At 33.3% G+C, this 19,453-nt stretch overlaps 1 pseudogene; it reads right to left on the bottom strand.

Moving 5' to 3' along the window:
• Window positions 1-8,900: 8,900 nt before the first annotated feature.
• LOC101414345 (elongation factor 1-gamma-like) lies at window positions 8,901-10,115 on the bottom strand (annotated as a pseudogene).
• Window positions 10,116-19,453: the final 9,338 nt, after the last annotated feature.

The following is a 19,453-nucleotide window of genomic DNA, read 5'->3' as shown; positions in this document are numbered from 1 at the left end:
TCTATTGGCTATTTAAAATTTTTATTTAAAAATAACTGTAAACTTCTTTACTTTCAGAAAAGGTGCAAAAAAACCCAAGAAATTTCCATATCCCATATCACATTATATACTTGTGTTATCCCCACCCCATTTTATTTTCTGTGAACTTTGAGAGCAATTATCAATAAAAACTTCAAAGAGCATTTCCTTAACATAGATAATTTTCCCACACAGGGTATCTACAATCAGGAACTTTATCTCACTTTTAATGTAAGCCTCTGTAAAAGCCTGAGATACTGTGAAACAGTTCATGATAGAATTACTTTTTCTTCTTCCATCCATGAAATTTATTGGGGTACAATTAACATATCAAAATAGTCACATATTTTTATGTATGTTTTCACAGTTTTGCAATCATCAGCACAATTTAATTTTATAGCATTTTCATCACCCTAAAAGAAGCCTTGTACTCATTTGTAATAACTCTCCATTCTGACCCCAGCCATAGACAACCACTTATCTGCTTTCAGTCTTCATATTAGCCAGTCTGAATATTTCATACAAATTGAGTCATAAGATTGTGTTCCTTGTATCTCACTTCTTTAATTGAGTATCATGTTTTTAATTCACATCCATACTGTAGATGTATCTGTACTTCATTCCTTTCTATTGCTGAATAGCATGTCATTGTATGGATATACCACATTTTGTTTATCTGTTCATTAGTTTATAGTATCCAGCTTGTTTCCTTCAATAGTATTGGGGACTTACACTGGATGTTCAGTATCTGATATTGGTATTCTACTACAGTATTATTGTGACTCTAGCAATGGAAGAAATTTTACCATTGATGTGGAGACAGTTGTCAAGAGATTTGCTGAAGGCAGGGAGAAGGAAAAAGGTGTGATACTGGGGCATTTTTAGGACTTGAAGTTGTCCTCAATGATATTGCAGGGACAGATGCAGGATGTTATATATTCTGCCATAATCCACTGAATGACTGGGAGAGTGTGTAAACTACAGTATAAACTATAATCCATGCTGTTTTGCAATGCTCGAAAATGTACTCATCAAATGCAATGAATGTACCACAGTAATGATAAAAGCTGTCGATGTGGAAGGAGAGGGTGTTGTGGGGAGTGGGGTATATGGGAACCTCTTATATTTTATAATGAAGCATTATAAAATATAATGATACATTGTGTGATCTATGTATCTTTAGAAAAAAGATAATAAAATAAATTAAAAGAAATCTCAAGATATAGATATATAGATCAATATTTATAGTCCCTAACAGTTTCTAGCATACTGTTGACTCTCAATAAACACTAATAAAATCATACATATAATGTAGTGCTAAAAAAATGAAGGAGAGGGGATAAGATGTGACCTAAGCTGTAGGGTGCCTGCCTCCCATATTGGAAGGCATGGATTCAGTTCCAAGTACCTTCTAAAGAAGATGAGCAAGATAGCAAGGTGATGTGAAGAGCCAATATGGCAAGCTAATGAAATGACGTGATGCAACAAGGTGACACAAAAAGAAGTCACAAGAATATTTTCTCCCACTGTGTGGGCTCCCTTTTTACTTTCTTGACAAACTCCTTTGAGGTGCAGAAGGCTTTAATTTTAGATGATACACCAAGATTATGCAATAAAGAGACAAAGCAAGAGACACAAAAGGCATGGAGAGAGGTAATTCAAATGATTGGGCACCTCCCTCCCACATGGGAGTTCACAGGTTGCTTCCCAGTGCTTCCTAAAAGAAGACAAGAAGACAAGGAGAGCACACAACAAATAGACACACAGAGAGCAGACATCAAGTGCAAACAACAAGAGAGAGGGTGGCTAAATAAATAAGTAAATAAATAATACTTTTTTTTTTAATGAAGGGGATATGAAAGTCTTCAAATCCACCCAAAAACTGATAGAATATGTTACCAAAAGACCAGAATTACAAGAGATACTCAAGGGAAAGTGGCAAACTGAAAAGAAAAAACAAGGGTGAGTGAATTGGAGAAAAGCGTAGAAATGAAGATTACTACAAATGAAAAATTAAACTGTGAAAATATAGGCAATACACTGATATGACTATAGGAAGCAAAAGGTCAAAATGGATATAGTAAGTAATGCCTTTACATTAATAACATTGAATGTTAGTGGATTGAACTCCACAATCAAAAGACATACACTGAAAGAATGGATAAAAAATTATGAGCCATCTATACATTGTCTACAAGAGACTCAGCTCAGATGTGAGGACACAACCAGGTTAAATGGTAAAGGTTGGAAAAAGATATCCCATGCAAAGAGTAACCTAAAAAGAGCTGGAGTAGCAATACTGGTATCAGTTGAAAGAGCTTTCAAATTCAAAACTGTTATGAGGAAGATCATTATATACTAATAAAAGTGGTGATTCACTAGGAAGAAATAACTATACTAAATATTTATGCACCTAAACTCAGTGCCCCAAAATACATAAGGCACACACTGGCAAAGCAGAAGAGAGAAATAGATGTCTCTACAATAATAGTTGGAGACTTTAATACACCTCTCTCATTATTGGATAGATCTTCTAAAAAGAGGACGAATAAACAGTGAACTTGAATAATAGGACAAATCAATTAAACCTAACAGATATCTATAGAGCATTGCACCCCAAAACATTAAGATATACATTCTTTTCAAGAGCTGATGGATCCCCCTCCAAGATAGGCCATATGCTGGGTGACAAGACAAGTTTCAGTACATTTTTAAAAATTGAAATTATACAGAATACTCTGATCATAACAGAATGAAAATGGAAATTAATAGTTCATGGAAAAAGGGAAAATTCATGAATGTATGGAGATTAAACAATACACTTATATAATCAATGGGTAAAAGAAGAAATTGCAAGAAGATTCAGCAAATATCTTGGGATGAATGAAAATGAGCACACACCATAAAAAAACCTATGGGACACTGCAAAGTGTAGTGCTGAAAGGGAAATTTAAAGCCCTCAATGGTTACATTAAAAAATAAGAAAAATTTAAACTTGAAGATCTAATTACGTGCCTGTAGGAACTAGAAAAGAACAGTAACCTAATCCCAAACCAAGATGAAAGGAAGAAATAGTAAAGTTCAGAGCAGAAATACATGTAATAGAGAAGAAAATAGCAATAGAATTAGGAAAACCAAAAGTTGGTTTTTTGAATAGGTCAACAATATTGACAAACTCTTAGCTTGACTGACAAAGGAAAAAAGAGAGTAGACACAAAGAAATAAAATCAGAAGTGAGATGGGGGACATTACCACGAATCCCACAGAAATAAGAGAGATCATAAAAATATGCTATGAACAACTCTATGCTATAAAACCAGGAAATGTAGATGAGATGGACAAATTTCTAGAAACACATGAAATACCTACACTGACCCTAGAAAAAATAGAAGATCTCAATCACAAGTGAAGAAATTGAAACAGTCATCAAAAACCTCCCAAAGATGAAAAGCCTAGAATCAGATGGTTTCACAGGTGAAATCTACTAATCATTCAAAGATGACCTAATACCAATTTTTCTCCAGCTTCCAAAAAATTGAACAGGAAAGGATGCTAACAAATTCGATCTATGAAACCAACATCACCCTTATACGAAAAACAAATAAAAATACTACAAAAAAGGAAAATTACATACAATATCTCTAATGAGTATAAATGCAAAAATCCTCAGCAAAATACTTGCAAATGTAATCTAAAGACATAGTAAAAAAGTATACACCACAATCAAGTGGGTTTTATCCCTCGTATTCAAAGGATGCTCAACATAAGAAAATCAATTTGTGTTATAAACTACATTGATAAACTGAAGGAAAAGATTACATAATTCTCTCAATTGATGCAGAAAAAATATTTGACAAAATACTGCATGCCTTTCTGTATAAAAACACTCCAAAAAATAAGAATAGAAGGAAGCTTTCTCAATATGGTAAAGTGTATATATGAGAAACCTACAGCTAGCATTGTACTCAGTAATGATACACTGAAAGCTTTCCCACTGAGTTCAGGAACAAGGCAATGATGGCCACTCTCAACATTATTCTTCAATATTGTTCTAGGAGTTCTAGAGCAATTAGGCTAAACAAAGAAATAAATGTTATCCAAATAGGAAAAAAAGAAGTAAAATTTTCACTATCCACTGATGACATGATCTTATATCTAGAAAATACTGAAAGATTCACCACAAATCGTCTAGAATTAATAAACAAGTTCAGCAGTGGTGGCATACAAGATTAATATGCAAAATCCATAATGTTTCTATACACTGCTGATGTGCAATCTGAAGTGGAAATCAGGAAAAAAAAAATCACAAACCTTTTATACTAGTGAAAAAACCAAATCAAATATTTAGGAATAAACTTCAACAAGTGCATAAAGGACATACATTCACAAAACTACGAAATACTGTTAAAGAAGCAAAGAAGAATTAAATGAATAAGAGGACAATCTGTGTTCATGGATTTTAAGACTAAATATTGTTAAAATGTCAATTCTACCCAAATGGATTTACAAAGTCAATGAAATCCCAATAAAACTCCCAACAGCCTTTTTTGCAGAAGTTGAAAACCCAATAATCAAACTTATTTGGAAGTGTAAGTGGCCCTAAATTTATTTTCTTAAAAATAAAAATGAAGTTGGAGGGCTCTCACTTCCTGACTTTAAAGCATATTACTTAGTTACAGTGGAAAACAAACAAACAAGAAACAGCATGGTACTGGCATAAGGACAGACAGATTGACAAATGGAACCGAATATAGAACTCACAACTAAAGTCAAGTACTTTTTGACAAGGCTGATAAGGCCACCAAAATCGACTAGAACAGACAATTCAACAAATGTTGCTGAGAGAAATGGATAGGCATATCCAGAAGAAAGAAAGAAGACCCCTATCACACATCTTATACAAAAATTAACTCAAAATGCATCAAGGACCTAAATATAAAAACAACAACCATACAACTGTGAAAAGAAAATGTAGGAAAACATCTTCAAGATCTTGTGGTAGATTGTAGTTTCTTAAACCTTACACCCGAATCACAAGCAGCAAAGGAAAAATTAGATAAATGGGACCTCCTCAAAATTAAGCACTTTTGCACCTCAAAGGACTTTGTCAAAAGTTTGAAAAGGCAGCTGACTCAATAGAGAAAAGATTTGGCAATCACATATCTGATAAGGGTTTAATATCCATGTCATATAAGGAAAAGGAAACCATACGATTCAACCTTAAAAAGACAAAGTGTCCAATTTAATAATGTGGAAAGACTTGAAAAACATCTTTCTAAAAAGAAATACAAATGGTGGAAAAAATAACATGAAAAAAACGTTCATCATCTGTAGTGGTTAAGGAAATGCAGATCCAAACTACAATGAGATTTAATATTTCACACCTGTTAGATTGGCTTCTATTAAAAATTCAGAAAAGTGTAAATATTGGAGAATACGTGGAGAGATAGGAATGCTTATTCACTGTTGGTGGGAATATAGAATGGCATACCCACTGTGGAGGACTGTTTAGCAGTTTGTAAGGAAGTTGAATAAAGAATTGCCCAGCTACCTGGCAATACCATAGCTAGGTATATACCCAGAAGAACTAAAAGAAGTGACATGAATAGAAATCTGCTCACCAATGTTCATAGCAGCATTATGCACAATAGCCAAAAGATGGAAAAACCCAGGTGTCCATCAACTGATGAATGGATAAACAAATTGTGGAGTATACACATGATGGAATATTATATAGTAATAAGAAGAAATGAAGTCATGAAGCATATGACAATGTGGATGAACTTGGAGGACATTATGTTGAGTGAAGCAAGCCAGACACAAAAAAACAAATACTATATGATTGATCTTTTATGAACTAACTGTATTAAGTGAAATATAAATATATTATAAGAAAAATAAATATGGGTAAAATTGCATACATAAGACCATTTGTTTTTGAAGCAGAAAAATGTAGGTTAATACTACAAAATGCTAATATCAAACAAACAAACAAAAAAAACCCCACCATTGTACTAAGTGAAGGAGACCAGACACAGAACACTACATATTGTATTAATCCACTTACATAAAATATAAGAATTAATCAATTTATAAAGGTGAAATTAGATTAGTAGTTATGTTAGGGCTGAGGAGGGAATGCTAAGGGGTGTGAAATCCACCATTTTGGAATAATGAAATTGTTCTAAAATTTTTGAGATGGTGAATGTATACATTGTAATTTTACTTGAAACCATTGATTCTACCCTTTGAACAGTTCATATGGTATGTGAAAATATTTCAATAAATCTGCTAAATAAACAAATAATTGTGCAAGAATAGAGTGAAACAGCAGCTGCGCATAGCAGGGGAAATATAAATTGAGAGATGAGGGATTTCCTTGTTTGCTCATTTTTTGTTTATTCTTATTATTGTAATAATGAAAATGCTGTAATAATGATTGAAGTGATGAATGCACAACTATTTGATTATACCATATACCATTGATTGGGCACTTTGGATGTATTGAATACTTTATTAATATGTTATCAAAAATTGATTAGTTAAAATTTTTTTCTATTGCAACTTTGCCTGGTCAAAGTATAAACTGGATGATGGTTGAAAGTAATCTGAAAATAAGTCATAAAAATTTTGAAAAATTGAGGGTAATTTTAATATCTTCAGAAATAAACAAAAACAGCATTTTTTACCAAAGGTCTGGATTTACAAGAGATACTAAAGGGAGTGCTAATGCCTGAAAGTTAAACAAAAGGACAAGAGTCTTGGAGAAGAGTGTGGAAATAAAGATTATTAGTAATGTGGAAATAAAGATTATTAGTAATGTTAAGGTTAACTAAATGGGTAAAAAGACAGCTAATAGTAAGATAAGAGAATGGAAAGCCAAATGATAAAATGGACAAAAGAAGTAATGCATTTGGAGTAATACCATTGAACATCAATGGCCTGAACTCCATATGGTAAAGACATAGACTGACAGAAGGGATAAAAAAAATATATGAATGATTTTTATGCTGTCTATGAGAGTTCCACCTTGGATACAAGGACATAATTAGGCTTAATGCGAAAGACTGGAAAAGACCTTCCATGGAAAGCGTAACCAAAAAAGAAATGGAGTAGTGTTTTAGTTTACTTCATCATTTCCTTCTAATTCCTCACCAGAAGTAACCTTAGGGCCCATATTCCTACCAAATAAATCCAGGTCTTTTCTATAAAGCATCTCACAATTCCTCCAAAAAAATACCCCTTATCCATTTACAAAACTATTCCAGGATACTTGGTAATTGCAAGCAGCATGACCAATTTCCTAGTACCAATTTCTGTTTTCATCTGGCAAAGGAATGAGGATGCAAAGTATCAGAAATGGATTAGTTTTTATAAAAAGGATATATTTGCAGTGTATATATTAAGAGTTCCAAAGCCCTGAAGAGTCCAATTCACATTACTTTAAGAAGTGCTTTCTCACCAAAGTCAGCTGCCGTGTGGCGAAGCAAGATAGCCACCAATCTCTGCTAAGGTCCCCACCACTTATCTGCCTCTGTAGGCAAACCTGGTATAGGGCTTGTCTCTTACCAGGCCTCCTCTTAGTCTCAGCGGCTACATTTTCTTCCAAAGTTCAGCAATAGACTCTCAACCATATGGAAAATCACTCCCTGGGCCTCAGCACTTATGATTCTTTCCTTGTAGTTCAGCTGTGGTTGACACTATTGTCCTTTCTTTAACATGGGAGCTTCCTTTATCTGTGTTTGTGGCTGTTTTTCTTTTGTCTTCATTTATAACAGACCCTTCCAGAGGGCAGAGATGCACCTGGCACATGCCTCACTGACATAGTCCACTGGAAAGTCCTAAATTGATTTTATCAAAGTATTCTGATCAAAAGACCTTCAAATGAATTTAATGCAAAGGGTAACATACCCAAAGGAACAAATTACCAATTAGCTTTTCTTTTTGATGTTCTGGGCCAAGGATTAGACCCGGGACCTCATATGTGGGAAGCTGGTGCTCAATTATTGAGCCAGATCAGCTTCCCTGAGCTAGTTTTTGTTTTCTGTTTGTTTATTTTCAGCAGGCACCAAGAACTAAACACAGGACCTCCCATGTTGGTAGCAGGCACTCAACAGCTTGAGACACATCGCTCCCCCAGATTAGTTAAAAAACATAATCATTTTCTTTTTTGAATTCATAAAATAATCTCAAGATGCCACAAGTGGTGATACTAATATTGGACAGAATTGATTTTAAATGCAAGCTGCCACAAGTGGTGATACTAATTTTGGACAAAATAGATTTTAAATGCAAAACTGTCATAAAAGATGAAGAAGGTAATTACATATCAATAACAGGAACAAGTTACCCAGAAGATGTAACAAGAGTAAATATTTATGCTTGCAAACTGGGTCCCCCAAAATACATGGGGCAAACTGGTAAAACCAAAGGAAGAAATAAAATATCTCTACAATACAGGTTGGAGACTTCAAAACATCACTCTTAGCATTGAATAGAACATATAAACAGAGGATAAATAAGATCATATAGAGCTGGAATAACATGATAAATGAATAGTCCTAATAGACATTTATAGAGTATTACATCCCAGAACTGCAATATGTACATTCTTTTCAAGTGCTCACGGATCTTTCTCCAAGATAGACCATGTATTGGGTCACAAGACAGGACTCAGAAATTTTTAAAGAATGATATTATATAAAGGACATTTTTTGAAGCAAACTCTAACTGGATATAAAATTCCTGGGTAGCAGTTGTTTCCTTAAACACCTTAAGTATTTCAAAGCACTGTCTTCCTTTCTTTCATTGTTAAGTTTCCTTTAATGACTCTCATCTTCCTGAAGGTCAAGTGCAGGCAGATAGGTAATGGCAAATGTATTTCACTTGAAGATCTTGCCCTGATTGAATGCTTTGCCCTCATGCTGGAAGGCCCCCTCTCAGGAAAAGTACTCATGGACCAGTGTTTTGTTTTCCTTAGTGCCAGCATCCAGCTTTTGTCATGTGTATGATTCATAAAACACCTGCCAATCTGGACTTGGAGGAAAAGCAAATTCCTGGCCTTGGAAGACTTAGCTGTTATTGTTGGTTCCCAAGTGGATGACACTGGCAAAGACATTCTTCCTCAGATTTTCCAATCACTGGAACATTCAAGTGATGAGGTGGTAGATCATGGAGTCTGGGTGAGATCTCTTGGGAAATAGTTCTCAGACTACCACAGGCACCAGCCATCCTTATCAATGTGCTCTCCAAAAATATGACAGTGTCGCGGAAAGTGTGTACTACTTGGAATACTTGTGCTTTAATTCATCCAACACAGAGGAGGAATAAAGGGGTCTTTGATCTTTGGCTCAGTAGCCAGTGCCTGCTCACATTCATCCATCTCCTCCTCAGAAGCAGAGGTAGCTATCTTTTTCTCCTCTCTCTGCTCAGCCAGACACTTCCACTTCTCCTCCCATGGCCTTTCTATTTTCATGAGGTGTCCTTTTTAAGGCTGGCTATGCAAATTTCTTAGCATTAAACTCAGTGGGCCTCACAGAGTTTCATCTCCCCCAAACACTTCCCTGAACTGGGGCTGGTTAATGCAAGTGAGGAACCAGCCATTGGTATTGGGGAAGTACTAGAAAAAGGAGGTTCAAGGACCTGGTCGTAGAGCCAACACGAAGGGCAGACAACTGTGATGTCAGCCAATGTCTCATATTCAGTCACCAGATAAATCCTTGTCTTCAAGGAGCTTCTGGCAGCCCCAGAATTTACCTCAACTCCTTTATGTTGTTTGTGGTCTGCTTTTTGTGGTACTTGCTGCACAAGGTTAGTAACACCCAGGTACTGGCTTGGGGTACTATGTCACAGTCAGTAAAGCTCACTCACTCCAGCACCTGGGCTGCTGCGGCTAGAGTACTTCCATGAGGATCCTTATTGCTCACATAGTAGGCAATGTCAGTGCTTTCATACACACAAAATCCATTCTCACCCTCAAATGCTGGACTCCAGAAATCTTTCCTTCCCTTTTCATTCAACAGCTTTTTCAACATATAACTGTTATTTTCCTTCATGTTTTTCCTGTTTGGTGTTCTGTGGGCTTCTTGGATATTCATATTCACATTTTTTGCTCATTCTGGGAAATTCTCTGTCATTATGACTCTGAATATTTCTTCAGCCCCTTTCTCTCTTTCTTCTCCATTCAAATTCCCACAATGCATACATTGGTTTGGTTGATGGTGTCTCTGAGATATCTTAGACTATTTTCAATTTTTATAATTCTTTTTCTTTCTGCACATCAGCCTGACTCATTTTAAGTTTGTCCCCTTCATTCTTTTTTCTGCCAGCTCCCACCTGCTCTTGAAACCCTACTGGTATTTTTCATTTCAGCTATTAGAAGTCTTAGTTTTGATTGGATTTTTAAAAAAAATTCTCTTTACTGAAATTCTCATAATGTTCATTCATTGTTTTCCTGATATCTATCAGTTCTTTCTCTGTATTTCCCTTCATCTCCTTGAACATTGTTTTAATATTTTTTAGAGGCTTTGTTTCATATGTGCACATTCTGGAATATTTTTCTCTTCATTTACATGGGCCATAATTCCCTGCTTCTTTCTTTGTATTGTATGCTGTTTGCACACTGACATTTTAATACTTTAAGACGTTACCTCTGGGATTTCTTCCCTGATTTGTCCTCTTTTTTAAAATTTCCTAATAAGACAAAGATTTTCTTGAGCTTTTGCCTTCCTTCAGGATAGTCTGCACAAAGCAAATGCAATGTACAGGATGTTCCCTATCTTTCTGTTCCTGATTCGTGCCCTTGTTATTTTCTTCTTAGTCATTTTGTAGTTGTCCTATTTATAAGAATTTAATTGTTCTATCCTTTTTCCATGAGATAGACCTTGCAATCCCTGGATTATAAGGTCAGCAAGACTTTGCCCCAGAGAGTTTTCTTGTATTCCCTCTCAGACATCTTTTTTCCTATAGCTGTTTTTGCCTGATGGTTAAATTCTGGGAGAAAGGGCTCACCAGAGATGACACACCATTTACCCATGTTTCTACCTCTACTCAGGCCTCTCTAGTCCCTGAAACACAAAGATATTGAGCTTAGGTTAATTACTATCCCAACAATGGTCTCTAAGTGTTAAAGTGAAAGAAGAGTCACAGGTCTCTCACTTTAAATCAAAAGTTAGAAATAGTTACTATTAGTTAGAAAGGCATGTCAAAATTCAACATAGGCCAAAAGCTAGGCTTCTTAAGCCAAACAGTTAGCCAAGTTGTGAATGCAAAGGAAGATTCTTGTGGAAATTAAAAAATGCTAGTCTAGAAATGATAAGAAAGTGAAAAATCCTTATTGTTGATGTGAAGAAAGTTTTAGTGGTCTAAGTAGAAGATCAAACCACCTATACACACCCTCAAGCCAAAGCCTAATCCGGAACAAACTCATCTGCTGATAAAGTACTTTTATGCAAAGTATGCAAAAATTCCTAAAACTCAGCATTTAACAAACCACCAATCCAGTTATAAACTGGACAATGTGCTAAATAGACACTTCACAAGATAAACAGATGGCAAAAATGCATAGAACTAGCTATTCATTTCCAAAAGAATAAAAATAAGACCTGTACCTCATACCTTGTACAAATATTAATTCAAAATGGATCAAAGACCTAAATATAAGTGCTAGAACTCTAAGACCCACAAATAAATTTTAAGGAAGCGTCTTCAATATATTGTAGTAGGAGGTGGTTTCATAGAACTTATTCTCAAAGCCCAATCAAGAAAAAAATTTAAAAGATACATGGTAGCTCTTAAAATGGAATATTTGTATACTTCAAATGACTTTGTTAAGAAGGTGAAAAGACAACCTACTCAATGAGAGAAATTATTTGGAAAACAGTTATCTGACAAGTGTTTAATATCCAGGATAGATAAAGAGATCCTACAATTCAATCATAAAAACACAAGCAACCCAATTAAAAAACTGGCAAAAGCATTGAATAGACATTTTTCCAAAGAAGAAATAATAAATGGTTAAAAGCATGTGAATTTTGGATGAAGAAAAACATTCAAAGTTTTACTGCAGTGATAACAGCACAAATCTGTGATAAAAGTGAGTGTCATTTAGTGTACATTTTAGATATAATGTAAAGGCATGGGACTGTATAACACAGTGAACCATGCAATAGAGATGGAATTTGATTAACAGCACTGAGAGTGTTCTCTCATGAACATATCAAATGTACAATACTAACACATGGTGTTAATAATAGGGGGTGTATGGACAAAATATACCAAGCATACACTATGGCGCATAGGGTGGTACTGTTCTTCCATAACAGGGAGACTGTGGTCATGTCATTTAACTAATCTGTGCTCACTTATTTATCTTTCTGAACTCTGAAGAAAAAATTGAGTGTATTTTCAGGATTAAATAAGAGAAATATGCCTGGATAGAGTATTTTAAATTAATGCTTCATAAATATGTTAAGCTGTCTTTGTCTGTTATTTTACTTTTTGAAGTTGAAATAAAGTTTAATTAAAAACAGCACCTAAAAATATATTCAATATCAGTAGCTATTAGGGAAATGAAAATCAATACTACAATAAGATATTATTTTATCCCTGCTAGAACCATCACTATTTTAAATTTAAAGAAAACTACAAGCTTTGGAGAGGATGTGGATTATAGAAATGCTTATTCACTCCTGATGGGAATATAAAATTGTACATCACTGCAGAAGACTGGAATTTCCTCAAGAATCTAAATATAGAACTGTTGTATAATCCTGAAATTCCAGTACTACGTAAAAATACTCAGAAGAAATGAAAGCATGTTCACAAACAAAGTTCTGCACACTTATGTTCATAGAGGCATTGTTCACATTTTCTGAGAGAAAAAAAAACAGCACAAGTTCCATCAACTGATGAATGGATAAACAATATGTGGTATAAACATGTTTTGGAATATTATTCTGCTGTAAGAAGAAATGAAAATTTGATGCATGCGACAACATTGATGATCCTAGAGAACATTATGTTGGGTGTAATAAATCAGATACAAAAGGACATATATGTTCTCAGTAATAAGAACTAAACTTAATGAGCAAACTCAGAGAGTTAATATCTAGCATATATATTACTTGAAGAGAGAATGAGGGTAGAGAATGTAGAGCTGATGCTTAATTTGTGTAGAATTTGTAATAAGCTAGGTTTGTATATGTTTGGAAGAAGATTGGATTGATGGTATCATATTATAGTGGGTGTAATAAACAGCACTGATATGTAGGTTTGATTGTGGTTGAAAAGGGAAATTTTGAGTCATGTATGTCACTAGGAGGAAAACTAGAGAATGAAATATAGAACTTTGAAATATAATGATCCCTTTTGTGGAAAATGGATGTGGTCAGTAGTGAAAATATAGGAACATTTTTTCATCAATGATAACTAATGTACATTACTATTACAATGCATTAACAACAGGATGGTATATTGAAAAAATACACCCAAAGGAAGCTATGTATTGCCAGACTGTATTATAGGGAATATTCTTCCATCAATTGTCAAAATAACTCACATTTTATTAAGTGAAAGACTCCAGAAACAAAGTAAAACATTTTCTATGATGACTCCAGTGACATAAAATGTAAATATAAATAAATTTATAGAGATGGAAACAGATTACCAGTGATTTATGTAGGGAAAGGATAGAATGATTGAAGTGGGACTGCTAATGGCTAGATGATTTTTCTTTTTGGAGTAATGAAAATGTTCTAAAATCAATTATTGTGATAAAAGTACAATTTTATGATTATACTAAAGACATTGACTATAAAAAATGAACTAAAAACTTTCTCAGATAAAGCACAGATAAGGATATTGCCTCTAATAGACCTGCCCTACAAGAAATGCTAAAGGGAATCAATCTTACGGGCTGAAGGGAAAGGATAATAGATAGTAACTTGAAGCCATACAATAAGAAAGAAATCCAGTAAAGGGAAATCCATAGGGAAATAATCAAACCAGTATTATTGTGTGCTTGATTTGTACCTCCTCATTTTTATTCATTTAATGAAAATATAAATGAATAAAAGGATAATTATAAGTCTATGTTAATAGAATTATAAATATGTACTTCTGACAATAACATAATAAAGAGGGACAGAGCTGTGTAAAAACAGAATTTTGAATTCTATTAAAGCAAAGTTGGCATCAACTTATGGTATTAATTTTAATAGAAAATTGGCATAAAAAGAAAAGGAGAATTAAATGATATACTGTAAAAGTCAAAGTTAGTATCAATTTTGGAGAAATTGATTAAAAAAATATAAAACAAAAAAATAGAAAATTGGCCGGTAAGTTCTTATCAGTTCTATTTTATAAGTGATTACATGGAATATAAATGGATTAAATTCACCAAATAAATTACAGAGACTGACAGAATGGATTTTTTTTTAAATGGTCTCAGTCTATGCTATCTACAAGAAACTCAGTTTAGACCCAAGACAAATAGGTTTAAAAGAAAAGTATGGAAAAGATAGTCCATGTAAATAGTAACCAAAGAGAATTGTGTGCATATTTTAATAGCAGGCTTAGTAGAATTCAGGTCAAAAATTTCTATGAGAGACATTAGGTCATAACATTCTGATTAAAGGGTCAATCTACAAAGAAGATATAACAATTCTAAACATATATGGAAAAAATAACAGAACCCCAAAATATATAAAACAAATATTGACAAATTTGGAAAGAGAAACAAGCAATTGTATAATAATATTCAGAGATATCAATATCTCAATTTCAATAATGGATCGAAAAAACAAAGAAAGATCACTAAGCAAGTAGAGAGTCATGCCAACTAGACCTGATGACATAGAGGACACTACTCAAAAGAGCATGGTACACATTTTACTTATGTATACATGGAATACTGTCTAGAAGAAAATATATGTTAGGCCACAAAGCAAGTTTCTCTTAAGTGTAAAGGAATAAAATATTTCAAAGTATTCTCCCAAAGGATTGAAGCCATGAACCAAGAAGAGTAGAAAAATTAGGAATTTCACAAATATGTAGAAATTAAACATGCTAATAATTTCATCAAAGAGAAATCTAAAGGAAATTATAAAATACTGTGAAATGAATGAAAATTGAAACACAGCATACCAAAACTTATGGGCTACAATAACAGCAGTAATCTGAGGAAAATTTGTAACTACAAATCCCTATGGTAAAAACAAAGAAAGATATCAAGTTTATAGTCCAGCATTATACCTTAAAAAACTGGTAAAAAGAATAGCAAACCAAAACCAAAAGCAGTAGGAGGAAGGATGTAATAAAGATTATATTAGATATAAATAAAATAGAGAATTAAAAAAACCAAGAGAAAGAATCAATGAAACCAGAAGTTGCTTCTTTGAAAATATCATTAAAACTGACAAAACTTTATTTAGCCTGAATATGAAAAAAGAGAGAAAAAATATTTAAAATGATAAATGAAAGTGGGGACATTACTGTTGACCTTGCATCCCTAAAAACATTTTTGATAATAACATGAACAATTAAATACCAATTATTTTAGATTTCTAAAGGATGCTGGGAGAAATACACCAAATATACCAGAAATGGGTTAGCTTTTATTATGGGAATTTATTAGGTTAAAACTTACGGTTCTGAGGCTATGAAAATACCCAAATCAAGGCATCATCAGAGGTGCTGTCTTAGCTTAGGTCGGCTATTGACGATGACAATATCCAGAGCATAGTAATACCATGTGTGAAATATAAATATGGGGAAAATTGCATATATAAGTCTATTTTTCTTTAAAACTGAACTAGTACATGTTAATATTACAAGATGTTAATATCAGACCAAAAAAATATGCTAAGTGAAAGAAACCAGACACAAAGTACTACTAATGTATGATTCCATTTATATAAAATATAAATACAAATTTATTTATTTAAAATATGAAATTATATTACTGATTATGTGAGGCTGGGAAAGAATAAAGGGATTGAGAGGTGATTGCTAAGGATTGTGGATATTTTTTTTGGAGTAATGAAAGAGTTCTAAATTTTTTTGTGGTGCAGAATGCACAACATTGTGATTATACTAAAAGCCATCAATTATACACTTTGAATAGATTGTATGGTATGTGAATATATCTCAATAAAATTATATAAATAAATATGAAAGAATAGAAATAGTAGCTATGTATGGCTAGTATAGAGAGATTGAGTGGTGAAGAATTCTCTTGTCTGTTTTTTCTTTATTATTCTTATTCTTATTGAAATAATGAAAATGCTCTAATAATGATTGAAGTGATGAATGCACAATAATATGATCATACCAAATATCATTTATTGTACACTTTGTTGAATTATATGCTTTATTCATACCTATCAATAAAATTGATTTTTTTTTTTTCCAAATGGCAGCTTTACTGGTCTCTGCCTTCTCTTCCAGACTCAGTTTCTCTTCAACTCACCTGTGGATAATAAGGCACATGGTGGAGTCCATTCATCTCTCCACTCTATCTGGGCCTCATTGCTAGTTTCTCTTTTGGCTGTTCTCTCTGTAGCTTGTCTCTCTCCTGGTTTCCTCTGTGAGCCCCTGGGTTTGTTCTCTCTATCTCTACAGAGCTTTATCTGTGTCTACAGCTTATTAATTCTTATAAAGTACTCCAGCAATTGGATTAAGACCCACTCTGGTTTACACAATCAAATTAAAGGTCCCTAACTGAAGTGACTTAATCAGAAGTTATCTGATCAAAAGATTCCTTAACTAAATCTAAGCAAAAGGTCGCAGTTATAGTGGGTTTATAAGCACAGGAATGGGTTCACTTTTAAAATGAATTTCTGGGGCCCAAAAGACTTAAACTAGCATGCCAAATAATTAGATAGCCTAGATGAAATAGACAGATTTCAAGAAATTCAAATTATAAAAAGTGAACCAAGAATAAACAGAAAATCTAAATAGCCTATAACAAGTAAATATATTGAATAAGTAATAAAAATATCTCCCGAAAGAAAGAAAAATCCAGAGCCAGATGGTTTCACTGGTAAATGCTAACAAACACTGAAGATGAAATAAAAGCAATCCTTTTAAAAGTCTTCCAAAAACTGTGTGCTTTGTAAATCCTATGAGACCTTCTTATACAAAAAATCTTACCAAGAGTCAGGTAATGACACCACAAGAAAAGAATACTAAAGACCAATATTCCCTCTGAATATAGATAAAGAATCCAATGCCACAAAAATGGAAGGTACTGGTGGAAGGGTATGGCATGCTAATTCCACACAGTATGCATGATTATTTTATAAGTTCAAAACTACTATAATAAAAAAGAAATCCTCATCAGAATATGAGCAAATTGAAGACAAGAGCATATTAAACGTATTAAAAGGATTGTTATCATGACCAAATGGAATTTATTCCAGTATATGTTAGGATCAAGATCATTATATCTCTTTAATATGTTATATTGTCTTATGAACAGTACGAGCTATAATTGTTAACAACATTTTCCGGTTGATTTATTTTGTGACAGACATGCTTTGAAATAACCATTCAATGTAGGCATTTTAGCCTCATTTCATTGGTAAGGAAGCTTAGATTGATAACCAAGATCACATGGATAATGAATAGCAGGGTATAGCTTTATTCCTTAGTGCCTCTTTCTAAATATTGTGAACTTCCCCATATACTATGGTTGATAAAGTTAGTTGAACCCAGATCACAGAGAAGAAATATGAATATAAGATTCTACTTCATCTTCCTCATCTCAAATACCATTCCTTGCACAGAGGAAAACCAGCTCACATTCTTGTTTGTTTGTTGTCCTTCTTCATTTCTCTCAACATAGCAATTTGATTGCCTATGATTAATTATCATAACTCAGGTTTCCAATCTCCTTTTTATATGAAACAAAAAATTTTTGAAAAACAAAATTCTCCTTTCTAGAATTGCTTAAATGATCTGTCTTAGAACCAGGCTGTACAAGCACATGTACACACAAACACTCACATACACATGTACAAATGTATTTTCATCCCTAGAAATACATTCTAATACAATTTACTTGTCTAATGCATCTTGTTCCTTTTTAGAGTACTTTGGTGTCTCATAGTATACTTAGGAAGGAAGCAGAGAAAAAAATAAAGAAGTGAAATACAGCAAATGGGGAGGACATCTATAAAGTAAGAAGTTACTTACTCATCACCTCCTCGTGAATCCTTCCAGGTCTCTTGTCTCTCTTAAGATTTGGCTCCTGGTGGTGTTGATTTAACTTCACTGCTTACGGGAGTATAACCAACAGAAAATCTGCACAATATTAAAATTACCTCAGAAACTGCTCATTCCTAGCATTTCCAGTTTCTTTGAAGAGTAAGGCACATATATTAATCACAGCAAAGTGGTGTACATAAAATCATATCTACTTTAGCATATTTGCACTATGTTCCTATTTCTTAGTCCATCAAATATGTAGTCATAAATTAACCGATTTTTCCTTGAAATGAAAAAGGATTTTCAAGAAAACCCTTTATAAAACTAAAATAAGCAGGGAATAATAATATTCATAGTAATTATTGTATTAAATTAAATTGCTAGTTTGTGTAACCATTAATCATTAAACCTTAAGATCCTTGAATAAAGGAACTTTCCCTTACAATCAATCTTAGTACATAAACTAGTTTATATGGTAGATACCCTGTTAATACATATCGAACTAAAATGTTGATTTGAATTGAATGGATATGATGAAGTACATTGAAATTATATGGCCATAAATGACACTAAATGTTGTGTACATTCTGGCCTCCACTATGAATATGGGTAGATATGATAGAAGTCACAGCAATGTCTTTTTTTTCTAATGCACTAAGCAAGGTTGATAATCATTAAAAAGGTTTCATGTCATAATACAAAACAGGTAGATACTAAAGTAGGATTACTAAAAAAGGTGTGATCGATTATGTACAAATAAATAAAAGAATAATCAAAACTTCTTTGGAAGTCAGCCAGAGTGTACTCACTATGGTCCAGATAAAGTCAGTGAAAGTTAGATTTTCTTCTATCTTCTTGCTCTTCTATAACCTTTGAATCCAACTAGGATATATATTCAGGCTCATGTTTTATGCAGTGACATATTCAGACATTTATGTGCACTGGAATTTTTCAGGACACTGTATGATAGTCATGGTGATTATGTTCAAATAATTATTTTTAGCAGTCTAATGAGATCCTCACTTTGAGAGTAACCCAACTTTTATTAGGGAAATGTTTCTGCTGAACTTAGATAATAGACAATATAAATGATACATTTCATTTGGAAAAGTTACTTAAGACAGAAACATCTGAAACATCTATCCATTAAATTAGGAGCTGGGTAAAGAAACCCCATAATCTAGATAAATACAACTTATCAAATTATATTACACACCAACAAAGGTTT

Source organism: Dasypus novemcinctus, chromosome 10 (genome assembly GCF_030445035.2).
Source record: "Dasypus novemcinctus isolate mDasNov1 chromosome 10, mDasNov1.1.hap2, whole genome shotgun sequence".
Taxonomy (NCBI): Eukaryota; Metazoa; Chordata; class Mammalia; order Cingulata; family Dasypodidae; genus Dasypus; species Dasypus novemcinctus.
The sequence above is the reverse complement of the archived record's forward strand: the minus strand, read 5'-3'. Positions and strand labels throughout refer to the sequence as shown.